The sequence below is a fragment of the Dicentrarchus labrax genome, unplaced genomic scaffold, assembly GCF_905237075.1.
Source record: "Dicentrarchus labrax unplaced genomic scaffold, dlabrax2021, whole genome shotgun sequence".
NCBI classification, from domain to species: Eukaryota; Metazoa; Chordata; class Actinopteri; family Moronidae; genus Dicentrarchus; species Dicentrarchus labrax.
This window is the reverse complement of record NW_026136703.1, coordinates 7,297,014-7,316,989: the sequence shown is the minus strand read 5'-3', so window position 1 is coordinate 7,316,989 and position 19,976 is coordinate 7,297,014.

The window sequence follows — 19,976 nt, the reverse complement described above, 5'->3', positions numbered from 1 at the left end:
AGAATGTATTGCTGCTGGCTACATTTCAGGTTAACACAAGCATTATGGCAAGGAAACAATGATTTAAAAAGACCAGCTGACAGACCAACATTGTCATTCCTATAGAGCCAAACTAAAAATCACATTCTCATCACAACTTTTCTAACTGCAGAGTGCAAAGTTACTCTTACAAACCACTCCTAGCACAGAGAAAAAGGGACATCAAGGTTAGACCTTTACATTAAACACATTTCAGTCAGCCAACTCACGTTTGATATATTAATTAAAAAAAGGGGACCCCCTTTAGTTCATATTGTTGAAAAGAATAAAATGGGAACAAATCTGTGTTTGTCAGAATTGCAGAAAGCATTAATGATGACACTGCAACAACATTGTGGCTGCATTAATTCAGTACTTGTGAATGAGCTCTTTTACTAACAAAAGGTAGAACATTCTTGTGAAATGAGCATGTAGCCTGTGGAGTTTTAATTGTACATTCAGCATTTCCCACCATTGTGTCCTTAGTGTCTAACAAACATTTCCTGCCTCTATGTTCAATTTGTGCTACTGTCGAATCAATTGCAGTTATATTGTCCCTAGGAAGGCAATTAATTTCACATAATATTGTCCCTAGGAAGGCAATTAATTTCACATAATATTTCACGTAATCCAATTTGTGGTTTAGTCTCCTAAATCTTCATACACATTTCACAAAACCTTACCAGGCTGTGTTCTAACAGAAGTAGCAGACATAAATGCCTCAGATGGTTTCTGCTCTTTTTTTTTTTTTGCCTTCGAGCAGCTTTGGGCCTCTGGAGTCACAACTTTAAAAGCTGGCTTGAAATCAGCTGACCTGATATGATGCCACAAAACATCCCTTATCAAATCCTATTTTTAACACACTGGCTCCTGCAAAGCAGGGATCAGTGGCCTCCAAGGCTGATGACACTGAGCTTCATCCAGGAGTGAAGGCCATGCCGGCTGCTACAGATAACTAGGAGGCAGCTGTGCCTTTTCTGTCCTCTGGGCTTATTGTCGCCTTATACACCAGAGATACGGCCTTTGATTTTACTACAAAGCATAGTGCCACAGCTCAGCCTTCATATGTGGTTGCTAGATTTAACTAGTTGTCAACCAGGTTTTAGGTCATTAAAGTTACATTTAAGAAAATGTGATATTTTTTTTGCATCTGTGATTTTATCATAAAAATCCGCTGCACATCATACACAAGAAGTATGCAGCCCTGCAGGAGTCACAACTCTGATTCTGGAACTGTATTTATATTCAAATTGGATTTTTGAATGGCATTGGTTGAGACTGATGGCTAATAGTTACTTTGATTGATCAGTTTTTAGGCTCACTATAACATTTTGCAGTATGAGTTCGACTTTAGCAGTAGCTAGCTCGTCAGTTCATCATTTCATGTTGTACTCTGATTGGATTTTAAACTTCTTTTGATACCAATGCCTTTGATCAATGGACCACCGCTTTTGATTGATGAAAAAGAAAAAGAAAGAAAATATCAGGACATTTCTCTCACTTTTGTCAATTTTTTGTTTTAAATTGCCCAAAATGGTTGGTTGCTTAATGTCTGTGTCCATTTTAGATGTTTTTTCTGCCCTTTCTGGCAGCATTTTTTCTTGTTTGTGTTTGCTTCAACAACAATAAATATAAGCTTTTGTGAGATTTTTGTTTAATTTTTGGGAATTTATGACCATTTTGACCCACTTAGAGGTATAGTGTGTAGGATGTAGTGGCATTTAGTGGTATAGTTACAGATCGCAACTCCCTTGCATCACCTTCCACTTCCAATATTGAAGGAGAAACTGTGGAGGCAAGGCAAATGTCCCTTTCTACAGCCAGTGTTTTGTGTTTGTCCATTCTGGGCAACTGTAGAAACACTGCGGTTCAAAATGGCAGACTCAATGAAAGTCGACCCATGGTATCTGTAGATATAAGTGTCTCATACTAAGGTAACAAAAACATAATGATTCCTATATTCAGATGGTTATACACTAATGAAAACAAGGCTATGAATATTATATTCAATTTCTGCCAATAGATCATCCTAAATGTTACACACTGGACCTTTAATAGTATAGTCTTCTGCAGATGATATTGCTGTTTTAAACTCAATAACTGCAAGTGTACAGGATAGAATAGCCCAAAAAAGTAGTGCTCCCCCTGGGCACATGCTTAAAATAGGTCAGGACACCAAAGTATTGCTTTCTAGTACATTTGAAGAAAGGGGATTTCAGCATTAGATAGTAACTGAACACTTTGCTGGAACTGACTTCTAGTTGAGTGTGTCAAGTCTCTTCCATCACTCCCACCGTCACTGCTGTGGTGGCTAGAGGCTGAGGCTGCACACACTAGTGGATTTAAGAGTTTGTGCCAGCTGGGTGCTAAAACTAACATTGCTTTACATTTAGACAAATAAAGTTGGCACTGCATTTGGCGAATTTGAATTCTTAAGTACCTCCTATGCAGCCTGAATGGAGTGCTTCTATAACCTAAAAATAGGCCAATTGCCTTGTCCCTAGTGTATTGTATCTGGGGCTGTTTAACAAGGGCTCCCATAAGGCCTTCTCTCCAATCCTTCTCTCTGTTCTTTTATCTTCTGCTCTCACAGTCTTATACCTGCATTACATATTTCCCCTTCCCTCCCTCTCCTTTGTCCAGTCTGTCTCTCTTTTGTGGTGACTGTAATGCCAATCCCATGATGCGTTTCCTTAGTCTCCTTACATTCCATCTGTGCTATAAAATCTGCCAACGATTATTGTAAGGTTGTCCCTGTTGGCCCTCTACTTCCCACCCTAATTACCTCCTTAAATCTCATCCTACATTTCCCTCCTTTCTTCCCTCCCTCCCTTCTTATCTTATCTTTTCACTCCACATAGCTCCCTCCTGCCTCCTTCTGGCTATCCCATTCTGCCCTCTCATTTTCTCTGTAATACATATAGATTATAGCTTAATATACACACAAACACACACAGACAGTAAAGAGAAGAGAGTGAATATATTGTTCTGCCCCACTTCTGGGGTACTTCCATCCATCTTGGTTGTGCATGAGGACTTGCACGAGTTTGTGTTTTTCTAACATTTAAATAAAAAGGTATCTTAATTAAGCCTGATGTCCTTTCAACTCCACAATAACCCAGAGAAATTATGTCAAAATTATGGAGGACACAAAGACACAAAGATACAGAGAAAATGGATGTACTAAAAGTTTTAGGGGATTTAGGATAATGTGTGCTTTGCCAATTATGGCATCAACAGGATATGAGGTTGTGTAAATATTACTGTGGAGAAAACTGAATCCTCTGTGGGTGGAGCTGGTGAGGGAATACTTGGGGGAATAAGCTGTCTAATCCTTTTAAATTTGACTTTTGTCACTTCTGTGTCTTCTGTCTGCCTTTGGTTACTCTGTCGCTCTCTGCGTTTGTTAATGGTTGAGGTAAGGGCAAGTATCGCTTTTTGCTGAGCCTGTAGCATTTGGTCCAGATGGCCACATGTTGCAGTAACATTATAAACTAGCTAGTAATTGTAAAGTTACTGATCCTAAATATTTCTATCTTTATCCTTTTTACATTGCCACCTATTTTTGATTAATCGTTTGAAAATGTATGTTGCACAGCCGATAACTAATGTTAAACCTCTCAAATCTTTAAATTCAATTTTAGTCCAGATCCAATTTTGGATGTTTTGGTTCTTCCATAATAGATTTGATATTTACAGTTTTCTTTACTTTTTTCAGCTTTGTTCGCCTTGTTCTTATCTCTAATTAGCTTAGCAGGTCCTACTTTGAGAGTAATGGAAAAACTGGAGTCAATTACAATTTAAGGTAAGATCATTTCTTTTAACCATGTCTATAATCTTTTTGTAACCATAACCAAGTAGTTTTACTTCCCTATCAAACCATAAACATATATGTGGCACAGCACATATTAGGGGGCACCCTACCAACAGGGACACCAGATCATATGATTCACATATGTGTTAGAACAAATGTCAAGAAAACTGTATATTCATTTATTTACTTAAGTTAAACCTTAGTTATTTTTTCCATATCAATAGCTGAACTGATCAAATGTCACACGAGAGGGTAGTTCTGAGTCCAGATGGAAAAAGACAGCAACTTAAGGTGAATTAGTTACGAGCTGGCAAATAGCAATGCAAACAAAGGAAGACACTAAAATTGCAGGATGTTCATCAATGTACAGGAGACTCAGATGCTATTGGTATGTAAGTGGTTTTCCTTTGTTTATTTCAGTTGATTGGCAATGTTAATTATAAAATATTTAAAAATAGCGGTGTGCGGTTTACGCCTGTCCGTTGAGTTTAATCGCGCTTGTTTAGTAGCTGTTTAATGTGAGTGTTCAGTTGCTTATTAAGTCACAGCATTACAATGATTGATATTGTTTTTATTTACATTATTATGGGAATGGATCATATTTAAAATAATTGTCTGTAATGCTTATGGAGACCTTTAATTAGCAGTTAATAATTGAAGAGTTGTGGTTCAATTAAAATTAAATTAAAATTAATTTGAGATGTACTGATACTTTCTTATTTTTATTAGTTTATTTTATTATTATGTATCTAATTTGTTTAAGTAGTTAATGCTGGTGGAGTATAATATACAAAAAATTAAATAAATAATTCGGAATGAACATTGGTGTTGACACTGAACAGTAAACATGTTTGTTTGTCAAGCTGATTCACTCCAGCTAAAAAGAATATAACTTTGTATGAAAACCCGGCTGTGAAAATTTAAATAAATACACACAAATATGATTTGAAAAGAGTTGAGTTGTCCAGTGTCTTCTGTGATGTCCTAAGCCTTTTTCAGTTCAAGGCAGACATTAAAGAAAAACCCAAATAAGTCGACAATATGACTAATTTTGGAAGGCACTGAAAAAACACCTTTTTTGTCATTTAGTCATGAAGACTTTGTGCTCTTGCCACTATAGGATGACCCTCAAAATTTGCAATTGTTCATCCTTGACTTTGAAGCAGCGTCCCCCAAAGTCAAAACAAGTCACTTCAGTGCACATTTTCATTTTCATTTTGATGATAACTATTTTCCAGTTTGTATGTGTGCATTGATTTCTCTGCCTCCCTTGTGTTCTGTGATGCATTTTGTAGCTGTTATTTTGTAAGTACCATTTAAAGTTACCATTTAATGCGCTTTATCCATTTTTACAGAGCAATGTAGAGAGATATAAACTAAAAGGTTAACTGAACAGAGCATACAGGATTTTGGACCATTCCTCATCTTACACAACTCACACAAACACACACACAGACAGTATTTTGTAGAAGACCTTGTATGACTCCCCAGCTTTTTTTCCCCTCTCTTTTTCCTCTCAATTTATCTCCCTCTGCCTCTTGTCTTCATATGTCTTCGCCCTTCTCTCCTACAACACCACTGTCTCTTCGTAATTGGCTGTAATTGTCAAATCCTGGCAGTGCAGTGTGGGTGTATGAGAGAGTGTGTGCTTGCACAGGTGTCACTGTTTTTGGTGAGCGTTCATTATTAAGGAAACTATAGAGACCCAATTATTGTTAGTGGGATTTACTGTGGATGTACAGAAAAGCATGTATGGAAAAACCTTCAGTGTTGCACAGTAAGTTTAATTGTCAAGGGTTTTCAAGTACATTGTAATTTCACGTCAGTTCAAATGACGTGTCATTATGGCAGTAACAGGAGAAGCTTGATGCCTTCTTCAAATGTTCTAAAGGCTTTGTGAACAGTAGCAGGCGAGTCAAACACATCCAAGACCCTTCGAGACAAATGTTGAAATCTTGGAACAAACATAAAGTCTAAAGCCTACAAGCTGTGATGCCTCTGCGTCAGCCAAAAGTTGTCTTATAACCGAGGACTTTGATCCTGGTATTACTTTACAAAGTAATTGACAGCTCAAATTAAAGCAAATATGGCACAGTTTTTTTTTAGCAGAACCATGCCCTTAAACACTGTTTTATCACTTTTAAACACTCATATGCTCATATTATCTAAAGAATTGCATGTGTCATTGTTTACTCTCTGCGGTATTCACATTTTTCATTTATTGCTGCTTCCATTAAGTATTTCTGAGAATAAAATTTGACAACCAGAGAGTGTGAATCTGTGTGGAGACGGTGACAACTGTTGTGAGAGCAAGGCTGTGGGATTTTTTTTCTCAAAAAAGCAAAAATCTTTTTAATGCCCCTTTGCCTAATTCAGAAAATAAGTAGTATGTGGGTCTATTAGGGCCTCTACACATGGAGACTTTGGCATCTGTCTTAGCTCTGAGTAAATTCTAACTATATAGCAGCCCTTGTTGAAATGTCAGAGTCTACAGAGAGGCCCTTTTGAGAAGCTGACACTGAAATATGACAATGTAAATTTTCTTTTCTTGCTGACACAAAGACTCCTCTTTTCCAAAAGTTGTCAAAGTTAAACACTTTTAATAATATACCAGTCTGTCTTCCAAATACATGCATTGATTGTATATTTGTCAATACAGCTGATAGCACATTTGTTTATTATCTGTTTAGAATGGATTATGGTCCAACTGGAACAGACACAGGCATGTTTTGAGCTACCACTCTCTTGATATTTTTTGCTGGTTCCAATTACAGCTGAAAGGCATTGAATAGATACTGCAGTTTGAGTAATAATTAGCAAGATCTGCAGGTGATGGACAGGTCTCAGTAAACTGCTGTCACTGACTCTGACATGATATGGACTGTGGGTTTGGTTGTGGGATTTATTCTGAAGTGGTTCAAATGAGCAGTTAGAAATTTAAAACCCACTCAAACAAGAACAAAGGAACCACCTCAGAGGAGTCAGACAGGGAGAATATAAAGAACGTTGAATTTAAGCACCTGTGTCCAATTCACTCAGAGGGTTTATTTGCTTTGTTTTTTCCTTCTTCAGTACCGGTCAGGTAACCTCCACTTTTGTAAGCACTGCAGGTGACTTCCACTTCCTAACAACAGATAATTATTCTTGCACACTATACAGACAACCCGGGCCTATGAATTATGCTGTAACTCTTTTTAGACTTGCTACCAGCTTGGTTTTAGGGATTGCACTGCCTGGCTCCACCATTTCGTTCCAGACTGAAATATCTCAACAGCTACTGGATGGATTGTCATGAAAAACTAATTGTGATCATTTTGTGTTATCACTGGCAGGTGTAGCGTCCCACAAAGGTACCACCATTTATAAAATGTATCTAAGAAAGTAGTGCACCATACTGATTGTAACTACATGCCATTGTGCGATATTTGAGGGCACTACATAGCACATACATTTACACACATAATTTAAACAGTCAGATAAATAGCTAACAGTAATTATGATAAAACAGGGGTGGTTTTGGGCACTGCCATACTGATTGTGGTGATCCTCTGAATTTTCCTCCAAAACCCAAAGGTTTAATATTAATTTATTTAAAAACTACTGTATAATAAATCAACATGATATTTGATACAAATATCCCCTTATGTCCCCTTAGAATCAATTGTAATAGTTTTGGTGAGGCTTTTCATCCAGTGTCATCACCAGGTCAAAATTTTTATTTGTTCAATACCAAATACTTGCAAAACTAATGACATTCTATGCTAATTGCTAATTAGCAAATGTCAGCATACCAACACATTAGATGGTAAACATAATAAACATGCTGAGAATAAGACAATAACAATGCTGACTTTAATAAAAGTCAGTATTAGAAAAAGTTATTTCTAATGCCGTTATAGTTGAACAGGCATTGTACAACTTTATGAACAAGCTTTATTATTGACATGCAAGTTATGAAGAAGGGTACTTAAGAGTTTTGTTGCCTGGACATTCACTGAATTCTCTTAATCTACAGAAGCTTGTGTGACCCCTCAAGATAACATAAAACACACACAAAAATCCCACTCAACCAGATTAGCCTTTCTGCTGAAACACTGAATCAGATTAGACATTTTTACAACATGAGTCCATAATAGTTAATGATGAGATAAAGGACTCGTGCTCTCCCAGCCACGGATGAGAAGCTGCTGATGAGGGTTGAGATAGAGCTCAGGAAGCTAGCGGTGTCTGTGTTTGCACTACATTGAGAAGGAGACCATTTAACAGCTTTCACGCAGAGGAACCAAGGGACTTTTACATCTTCAACCCCCCAGGAAAGCCAACCTTGCCCTGATCTCCAGATTTGTTGGTGAGGAGAAGCTTATTCTATACCTCTGACCTTTTGTGTAAGAACTTCCCAGTACCTGAAGACTTAAAATGTCTTGTAATATAATATAAGCAGAGCGAATATTTCTCCTTACATAATCCACAACCTGACTCATTCAGACTCCGGCTTGTACAAAGGGGACAGAGGGCAACATGACATATTAAGGAAAAAACATCAACATTGCTATTTGCAGTATAATAGGGGATGTCATGGAGAAATTACAAAACTACCATACAAGGGAAAAGCTGACAATCTGACAGTCCAATGAATCTAAAGAATGTTTTAACTCTTTGTCTTAGAGAGACATTTTCAGGTGAACGAAACATCCATGAGGGATAATAGAGCTGGTAAAATGCAAATAGCCAGTGACCCATTTTGTTCTTACATCCACCTTGACAGTAAAAGGCTATGCCTCCTACATATGTCTGGTGATGGACAAACAGCAGTGTGTCACTCTGTAACTGTTACCCCCCAACAGCATGTCTATAACTCAATAGGAGAGACAGCTGTGCTGCATTACCCTGCCAACAATTTCAGGGATGACCAGCCACCACGTTGGATTAAGTACCACTTGAAAGCACGCTTAGATGATCAAAACTCCTCTGATAGCTTCAGTTGCTTAACTGAGCCGGAACCAAAACTTCTTGCTGGTCCTTTCGTCACTGCTCATCAATCACACATGGGTGTGTATGCTTGCAACAGCTCTACCAGATTTAACACCCCGTTCACATACGCTGCCTGAGCAGTACGTGGCATCTCCGGTGTGTGACATCTGCGTTTCCAACGGGAATTGTGGTAAACGCAATTTAACGATGCAATTTAAACATTCGTGTTTTTAATGTCTTGCTGGAAGACAGAGGCTAATGTTGATGTGCAGTTATTGGTCCAGATTTGCATTGTTGTTCAGAAATCAGTGAGGCCTTAGGAATTTACAAGACCAGGGGCCACATTTATAGAGGCTGCTTTGCACAAAAAAGTTGTCGAAAAGGTGGTGAAATATGCATATTTCCCCACAAAAGTCCTGATTTGTGCATTTCTATGCATGCTTTCACCCATGTGTAGAGCTCCAGCAAAGTTTTTCAGACACAGGAAACGGTGATGCCAGATGGTGAGATCATGAAATAAAGCTCAGTCCTCATGAAAAAAAAAACACATGAAATCTTAAATGCACACGGATGAAATATAAAACACAAATCAACACTACATTTCAGTATGCGCGTACCCCTGATGTGTACATAGTTGTTATTATTACCACTACAAGCCAAACAAGAATACTGTAACAAAACTGGGTCCCCCCTTCTCTCTGGCACAGCAACTCCAGACAAAACAGTTTCTGGAAATTTTTTTAACCTCAACTTTAATATTAATATCAACAAAACAAAATGCACAAAACAGTCTGAATTCAACTAAACTCCATGCGCCCAGGGAAACAATTCTGTTTGATTATTTTTTTAATCCTTGCTTCATCTAGAAATTTAGGAAATAATTTTAACTTTGAAGCACTACATATTGCATGTCAGACATGGTTTATGCTATATAAATATAATAGGAAGGACGACAACCTTAATTGAACCTCATAGGTCATTATGGACCTTAACTCAAGATGAACGTGATAGCTTTGGTGCCTTCAGTCACATAGCATGGTCAAATATTAATGTCTTCCCTTGGTCCATATGGTCACTTAAAAATGATTTTCCTTCCTGACTCAGAACCACTGTTGAATAGCTAAAGCACTCTGGTGTTTTTTTTTTTTGTTAGTTTTACTTTAACTATTCAAAATGATGTATAATGAATGTAGCAACACTCATCATTCATTGTGTTTATCTATGCTTGTTTACACACTACTTTGCATCCATCTGAACAGCATTCAAGGTTATCTCGATGTTGACGAGCATCAGTTTCTTCAATTTAACCAGTTTTGGTCAGTCGGCTGTAACAGCCGGTGACTCATGAGCTTGGAGAAAAACACATTCGAAGGGTAATTGGGGAAGGTGTCGTGTCATACAAACACTGCCTCAGGCCAGTATGCAAGCGATTAGTGCTAGAATCACTTTTAGTGAGTCAGAGCCTGGAACCAACAACTACAACACTACAATACTTTTGGAAGGGAATAAAATTAATTAATGAATATGTACGGATACATTTATATCTACCTATCTCACTTGCCAGTGGTATGTTACAGGTTCTTAACTGAGCACACAGGGACCTCTGTCCTCTCCTCAAATTAAATATAATATACAGTTTCTGAGCTTTGGTTCATGCCAAATCTTCCCAGTGTCCCTTGTGAATCTGTAGCTTTTGTTTACTTATATTTATATTTGTTGTTATTGTTTTTTTCAATAGAATTCAATCGTCTGTCTTAACAAGATGTGATCAGCCAGGTATGTTGATAACAGCAGAAAGAAAAGTCCGTAAGAGGAGTCATTTTCAAAGTCATCACTAAAACACAGCAGAAGAGTGGATTAATTGCTGAATTACATCAAATATGAAATTGAAGTTTCATCTAAACTTTAAACGCAAAACTGCATGTCAAAGAGAGAAGTCTCCGTTTGAACGCTGTGATAGCGAATAATTACCGCAGAATGAGCTGAGCTCATGCTGAGCTGCGCTGTCTTCTGCTGATTAATCCCCCTAAAGATGTGAAGAATGGGAGAAACTGGAAAATTGCGAAGGAAGAGATGAAGAGACAGCTACAGAGGGGGGTGATAAACAATAAACAGAACTGAAAAGAGATTGATAATATAAGAAAAGATATGTGGAAGAAAGAAAGGCGGGAGGAGAGGGAGCCATAGTAATTATTGTCATCTCCTCCCCTCAGCCCTTTGGTAAATAAACAAGCATCAATTAGCCACGATGGCTTCCAGTTGCCTTTGTACTAATTAATTTCATCTCTGTATTCTTGCTGCTCTGCTCTATTGTCTATTTTCTTTCTCTTTCTTTCTCTCAATGTCACTTTTTTAATGTTCTAAAAGTGGGAGATTTTTGAAGCGCATGCACAAGAGGCCCTGCCCTGCCTCACTGACTGTTTTTGTATTTGTTTTTTGTATTTGTTTGTGTTTTAGCCATTGCTGACCTGTCTTTTGGTCTGGTTTTGTCCAGGCTAAAATATCTCAACAACTATTAGATGGATTGCCAAGAAATTCTATACACACATTCTTGGTCCCCAGAGGATGAAACTCACAGACTTTGATGGTCTGATGAGTCCTCAAGAGCCACTATGTGGTCGACCTTTGTGATTTTTGAGTCTTCATCTAGCACCATCAGGTCAAATTTTTAATTTGTCCAATTCCATATCAGGTTGTTTTGAAAGAAATGCAAAAGGCTCTTTTCTGACTGTGTTGAGAGGGAAAAGGACATTTTGCTCCTTTTATGGTGGTACCTCACCCATGTACGTCCTAAAAAGAGTGAGAGAAGAGGACCATAACCATTGAGCAGAGGACTGGAGATCAACTCTAGGCTGGACTATCATTTCCCAGGCCCACCTTTCATTTGGAATAATTCCATTTTAGGGTTGGGTTTGGACATTTTGATTGGTCTAAGCAGCCTGTATAAGGAGGTTTTTTTGAGTTGAACTAACCTTGTGGACAATCAAGTGGACATTACCATTTAGGTCTTTTTGAACTTGTGAGAAGGGGGGTTGTTGCGTTAGATTACATTTAAGTTTCTATTGAATACATTGTTTTGGCTACAATCCTAAAAGCACAGCAAAACAATGGTAAATTATCTTCACTGTTGAATTTTACAATAATACGGACAACCCTTAAGGTCCAGTGTGTAACATTTAGGAGGATCTTTTGGCAGAAATGGAATATAATATTCATTGGTAAATAGCTCATATAATTAATTAATATAGGTAAACTGCTGTGTTTTTCTTACTTTTCTTCTACAATAGAATAAGCCGTTACTATCTACAGATGCCACAGGTGGCTTTCCAACAAGGTCACCATTTTTCTACAGGAGCCCAGAACGGACAAACCAAACTAGCTTTAGATAGGGCCGTTATTCGCACGTTTGCCATCTACTGTAGATTTTCCCTCACGACTGGGAAGGGAGGATGCATCGAGTGAGTTGCAATCTGCAACTAACTGCTAGACTTGCCACTAAATCCTACACACTTGACCTTTAAAACAATTCTACTTTAAAAGTAAATATGCTATCTTTGTGTTTAGGCAATAACCTCAATTTTTCATAATGGCTTTACAGGCAGGCACACACTTTGTTACATATCTCACTTTGTAAGGTTTTGTCAATCTTTTGAATATTTTAAAAAATTATGTATTTTTTTCTGATGCATATGGCTGCTCATGATGAATTGCTCAAAAGCAGCTTAAAGCAAACCCAATCCTTCACAGCATGACATGCAACACAGAGAACCCTGTATGCTTTGTTCACAGGTTGGGTAATGTTGATTTACACTATGATGGATGTCAGGGCATACAGATGAAAATTAATCCATAGCGTGTAGGTGCAGTGTTTGAATTATCATATGGATTTATTTGACTGACACTGTAGGACACTGAATCCCTTCCAGCTACAGGGCTACCGAAATGAAAATATTCAGATCAGACATTATCTTTGTGCCTTATAATGTCTTCGCTAATTCAGAACACACAAGCACGGACAAGTTATTTTTGACAACAGCACTAAAACTGGCACATTATTTTAAATCAATAAACTATTAGAATGTAAATTTTGCCCTGCTAGCAGCTTGGCTTGACAACAGCGATGACGTTTAGTCAGTCATCAGATCGTGTGATCCGTCATGGACATCTAAATGACACCATGTCAGAATGGCAAGACATTTGTTTTCGTCCCTGGAGGATTCCTCATGGTGTTGGTCACCCTCCCAGCTAATCAATCATCCAGCAGCCATCTAAGGTCAAAATCCCCCCTTAGACCAAAACTTGTGAATCTAAAGTATCTTGAAAATGACTTTTCTTTTGGAAAATACATGAAGCACATTAATGCTCCTACTTTATTTAAGGCAAGCTCAAATTGCGATTTATAATTGTAGCTACTGAGTTAACAACAATCCATGTTTTGAATGTACCAAATATTTAGAATGGGCCAAATGATAAAATACTAAAATGTAGGTCCTCAATAATATCTTCATGCCACATGATAGTATTAACACAGAGTTGTCATTAGAGAGAGTGGGCTTTAAATTGAATATAGCCATAATTTTTCTGTATATTGAAAAGCAGTCATATTAACAGACTACTACTGTGAAATAATTTGTGTCTTACCAGGTTTAAATAAAGATACTGACAGCGTTCTTATGCAGTATGGAAATGTAAGCGATAGACTTAGAGTAATTTCCAGGTCTGGATAAGTGGGGAAAAAAATATTATTGTTTTCTAAAATATGAAATTCTGAAGTTATCATGGCGTTTGGACCGGGAAGACAGCGCAGCCAAAAAGTTTACCACTGTGTGAGAGAGTGTGGGCCAGAGCAAGCCTGATGTCATCAAAAACAAGGCGAGAATTATGGTGTGCGACTGAACACACACTCCTACACAGAACTGTCTCTTCGCATGCATGTCACAGCCTGAAAAACAGCTCTGCCACATGTGCCTTAAAACTGAACCAAATCCGGACATCTGTGACCAAACCAGATTGATTTGAAAGAAAATGCAACAATATCTTTAAAATACACATAAAAATAGCATCACGAATAACGTTGTCTGAACATTCATAACTTATGCAGTGCTGTAGTTATCAGTACGGAAAGGGTTTGCAGGTCATTGAGTTGTATGAGCTACAGTACCTTGCTGCAATCTTGTTGCAATTATTTGACAACATAATAGCATACATAGTCGGAATATAACATACATGTCAGTAGTTTGATTTTAAAAGCATTTATTTACATAATAACACTTTGCTATTTGTACTTAGATGTGAAAAATAGTCTGAATAAAATCTACCAACAAGTCTGGAAATTTGAGCCTGGAAGATGTCTAGGAACCGTGTACTGTTTCATAAGATGCATTGGAACCTGTGGCTTTTCTGTCTTTCATATCTGATGATGATCTCTACCATTGTATTGTGCTGCCGCCACATTTTAGATCCAGCCCAACTACCTCAGATCTGACTGTAGACTTCCTCTGCCATGCCCACTGCTGCTTTGCTTCCTTCCTCTTTCTCTAGCATATCGCACTATATGGGTCGGCTGATTGTTCCTGTGGAGAAGTGCTGGAGCTTGGAACTTCAATGCCTCTACAGCTAATCCTGAATATTTCACTATGAGCAGGGGCCCTATGTGAACTCTAGAGGCTCGAGAAGAAACACGGTCTCAGTTATCTGTACAAAGCTGGCATACTTAATGAAATTATGAGCATGGTTTTGTTGGTGTGCTTGCAGTTGTGTCTGAATGTGCGTGGGTGCGTTCTTATGTGTGTTAGTGGCAACCATGGTATACCGCCAGATGCAAGGACATGTATTCTCTTTCTGTGTGTGTGTGTTCAGCTACAGTACACTTCACTATTGATTGCTACAGTTCATTAAATACAATAATGACTGTGCAGAGTACCCACAAGAACACACACGCATCTTGTAAACTGAAGACATTCTCAGACAGGTTGAACATAAATACATATCGATCAACATTATCCTGATGAGATTAAACAGTTTGGACAATTCAATATTGACAGAACTAACGATTAAGTCCTAGTACAGTCTGATATAAAGTATTTACATCAGGTAGCTGGTAAAACTGGTCTTTTTAAGTCCCCTTCCGCTCGAAAACATGTTAGGCTTATTGTCTGCGTTTGGATCCTCTCTGTGCAGATTTATGTATGTGCAGAGTTTGTTTTGACATTCTGCTAAAGAGGGAAGGTTTTTCTATGTTCCTCTTTAATCTGAGTTTAAGACAGGTACATACGAATAGGACTTTGTGACATCACAACTAGTTTGGAGCCAATTATGGTCCAAAAGTTTTACGTGGAGGCCTCCAGTGCACCTACACTGAGAAGAGAATGGACTGTTCAGTGAAGTAGGAGACATCTTGTGTCCAGAAGTCATACTTTTGAAATGAACAATATTTGCATAATCATAGATTAGGGATTTTTTAATAAGAGAGTAGATTTTTGATGTGGTAATTGAATGTTTGTATGCTATTTCAATGTTTTTTAAATGTTATTTCTTGAAACATGTCTGGAGGAGATCTTTAAATATTAATTAGGCAAGTAAAAACATTTTTCCAAAACCCTTAGCACTGGGGCATGTGACAGACAGCACCTGGTCTCTCATCTCAGAATAAACGTGTGTATTGTTGATGTAGGCAGACAGTGACAGTATAAGGTGTATTTCATATAATATTTTCCCTGCAAAATTGAATGCTAGCCAGCAGGTCAAGTGTCAATTAAATCCCTGACCAAGGCAGTATTAAAATACAGAGAATGTGTCCCAAAAAAGTGAAAAGACTTTGTGGACTCTCTGGAAAACTGCATTGCCTCCAGCACACATGATTAAGACTTGATAAATTAATAGTATTTGTATGTTATAATTGAATCAATGTTTAATGGCAAATGAGGAATAACTGCTAAAAGTGAAGTTTTGGCAGATGTTTCGGACAAAGCTTAATAAGCTTGTTGCCACATCTGCCGGATTTTCCTGGTCAGTCTACCTGAAGAATGAACTTCTGCTGACTTATCGGTTGCATTGCAGCATGAACAGGCAGTAGAGCTGTATCAAAGGTAGTAATTACAAGCAGCAAGCACTGTGACAGGGATTTAAAATAAATTTTTTAAAACCTAAAGTGTAGGGGCAGCAGTCTTCAGTTGGTTTTTTTTTCCTGCTGTTTACACATCTTGAGTATAATGTTAGCTTGATATTAAAAGATGAATAAATATGCAGCAAAAGGAGACTGTCAGCTTGTGATGATGAGCTTCTTGGATGTGCTGCAGATCTGTGATGCATTGCCTTGCTTGCTTTGAGCTTTTTTTTAAAAAAAAAAAAACCCTTAGAGAGAGGACAGAGAGACTATATGCACTTTTATGAGTGTGTGTGAGTGTGTGTAGGGGTGTTTTATGTCAGCAAATATCACTGCTGTTCACTGTATTTCATATGTTTTTTCAAGTGTTCATCAGTCCCGCCAGACTCCCTGCCATGTTTTCAGAAGTCTGTGAACTGTGTTTCTTTGCGTTTTTTTTGGTGGCAGTTGATTGTAGATAAAGAAACTTTTGGGGCTATGTGTAAAAACTTGCAAATGTTTTGCAATAGACATTTTTCACAGCAGCTATTTTGACATTAAAAGGTTCAGGTCAAACAGAGTCAGGGTGCTGCTATTGTGCATGTTGGCTCACTGAAAAAGGCTCTGCTACACTAAATGGGGTTTAAGGTATTTGCTCATCACTGAGGTCAGAGCCTCGACGCCAAAATCTGTCTGCGCTCTACTGCTGTAATAAACATTTCAAACGTGAGCTGTCTGACTGAAATACATTTTTGTTGAAAAAACAATGGTGTCCCTAAGAATCATGGGTACTTGTGTCGGCTGGGCTTTAGGTACAGTGTCCTTACATGTCTTTAAAACTGGTTTCATATAAAGTAGAAGTTGATTCAGACTTCTATGTCTTTTGCCATTTGCCGGCTCTCATGGTATCCTGATGTGATAAATCAGTGCTCTGCGTCATCCTGCCCCCTCCCCTTGTGCTCTGGGTGGTCTGGGTGCTCTGGGTGCTCTGCATGCTGTGTGCTCTGTGTGCTCCGTGTGCATGAGTGTGTTTGATCAGTGTTGCTCCCAACCCATCCGTCTCTGCCAGAAATGCTGAAAGTGATGTTCTGTGTGCTCACTTGTCTTCATTTGATCCGTCTGTGTGTGTTTATAAAGAGACAAACATGGCATCATAGAAACCCCGCTTGTCCTTGGCAAAACGCTGTAAACCCGTGGTGACATCTCGCCAGCCAAACACTACACACACGCACACACACACACTCTCCCACACACAGCTGGCACAACATACATTTGGCTAACTCTGCTCTCTCATCTCGTCCTCTGACACTTCCACTGAGTGCGACTGTTTGTCTCTGCTGAGATAACTTGGATTGATGCTGCCATATCCAAGACTCCAAGTCTCTTATGTGCAGTTTTTAAAAAGTATTTTTTTCTCAGTGTTTCTCATTAACCGTCAAGTTTTTCCCCTTTAACTGGTTGCCTTTCCATTTAATTTGAGTCCAAAGTCCAAATTTCATTTATCAAAGTGAAAGATTTTGAGGGCAGGTAAAGTGCAACAATCTTTTTTTCATTCCTTTTCAGCATAAGTGAATCTCTGTAAAGATGTGTTGAAAATGATTTGTAGGCTTCATCTTACACCAGAGGTTTTTTTCTTCAGCGCGAATATGTCTTAAAATGATTTAGCACAATGAGTTTTGTGTGCGATTTTATGTTAGAAAGTGTCCTGGTTTACAAAAATAACAAATGAAGCTAAGATGCAGTACACTATAATGCATAGCTGTGTGGTGCAGCATATAAATTGATGACACCAGGACCTTGTTATAGCCTAGTATGCCTGCAGACTGTGAGTTTATAGACATAAACAAAGGACAATTGATTACCAATAGCACTTTTGGGACGGAGACAGTGGAGATGGGATTCCTCCTCCATCGCAAAAAAAGTCATTTGCTTATTCATATTATTTTATTTTATAGATACCACATACAATACCTACAATACACTAAAAACTAAAGACAGCATGTAGACAAATGACATGAGTGCACACATGCAGGAATAGGACCACTGGCATAAGTTAATTAATTTAGGGCAATGACAGGACAAATTCCTTTAAATCCTGAAAATAAGACACTGACCAGCAAGTCCTCCAAATTAAGGGACAAAATATGTTGTTTTTCAGTGCCCTCTGGCGAACACTTTGTCACTTGAACATGAACAGATGTAATTTTGGGGCACTTGCTGAAACAAGTGATGCTGTCCATTTTCAGTCTCAAAGTGACAGCCCCCTCCTCTCCACGCCAAAGCGGTGACAGAAAGTTGAACACTGAAAACCAGTGACAGAAAAAAAACTGACAGCCAAAATAAATAAATAAACGTCCCTGAAAAAAGATTGTCATTGAAAAAGACATCAGGATACAAAAAATATCAAAACAAAATGAAATAATTATGAATGTCTGTGTTTTATTTTCTAGTGGAACTTTTATCAATGCCAATGTTTCCTTTTTCAGTTCAGGTTTTTCTTCCAATGACAACATTGAATGTCACTGTTATAGCATAATCAGGTGGCTGCTAATACATACTTGTTGCTGAACAGAGATTAAGATAAAAAAAAAACAAAAAAATGTGCTAGCAAGTAGGTGTGGTTCTTATTTCCAGTAAGTCGAACAACGAGTCCTCTGGCAATTCCAGCAGCTGGGAACGGAGAACAGATAATGGAGCTGAAAGCTGCTGAAGCTTCTTTCTGATTTCATCCTTAGAACAGCTAGAAGCCAGAAGACTGAGACGTAGATCCAGAGCCTATACATGCCGTTGTTCAGGGTCCCATTGATTGTTGTTCTGAATGTGTATCAATCAGGGTCTCTTCTATTTTGGTGCTTTTTTATTCTCTGCTGCTTCAGGATTACTCCAAAAAGCCTTTTTTTTTGTCTCAATAGAACCCGCCGTCCATCAGTGTGTTTCCACCTTTCCTTGATCTCCACGCCCCCCTGCACACTCGCTTCCAGTTCCCTCATCAGCTCCCCAGTACATATACCTGCCCTTTGCCTATAGTGCTCTGCCAGATAGTCTGTGGTGCCATCCATGCTGTAATGATCGAGCCTTTTTGTCTTATTATCCTGCCTACCTGTTTTTTGACCCTTGCCTGCCTTTTTGAACTCCTGCCTGTCTGTCGCTGCACCTTTTGGACCTGGTTGCTTGTTGCAGCTGCCTGCCTCTCGCTGAACCCTGCTCTGATCAACAACCTTGTAAACTTTGCTTTTACCTTACCTGTTCTGTCTGCAGGTTGCACTTTTGAGTCATCATCCTGTTTCACTGAGTGTGTGAGAGAGTTCAGACACTTTTCTCTCTCTTTTGCTGTTTGCTGTTGTGTCTGTGCATTATGACATGAAGTCATTGAACAGGTTGAATTGTGTTTATACTGAAGTAAATTAATAATGCCCACTGTATGTGGATCTGTGTCTGTTAGTAGTGTGATTTGATTGAGGAACATAATAAGGACAACATTGCATAGTGAGTTAAAGGGGAGATATTGTGCTTTTCCTTAGTTTCTGTATAGTGTTGCAATGTCAGATTTTGATATTACATGAAGCCAACGTGTCAAATAATAAGGTTAACTTATAAAAGTTCTTGTGAGCAAAAAGCTCAGAATTCAGTGTTCTGAATGCAATGTTTCCAGCGTGACATGCATAGCCATCGTCGGCTCTGATTTCTTTACATGGTCATCTGCTCCAGGCAGAAACATCCACAAAGTTGTCCGACTACTCTGCTCAGGCGTCAGGACTAACCTTTCAAGTTTTTGGAAGCAAAGCTAGTGTAGTGGAGTCTCAGACTAAGCACAGAGCTGGAAATGAGCATAATAGCTCCACTTTTTCCAGTAAGTAACTCCACAATTTCTGAGCTCATGAGAAGTTGACTTTTTAGAGAGGTGTAGTTCTCACAGGACAGTGACGCTACAAACAAATGATCACATAATATACTGTATTATGCATTAATTGCTGGAGATTAAACTACCCAACAGTATCTTAAACATCTATAGCAAAAACACAGTAATATTAATCCAAAAACACCATATATAAAAGTAAAACACTGACAGGGTTCTCTTACCAGTACTTG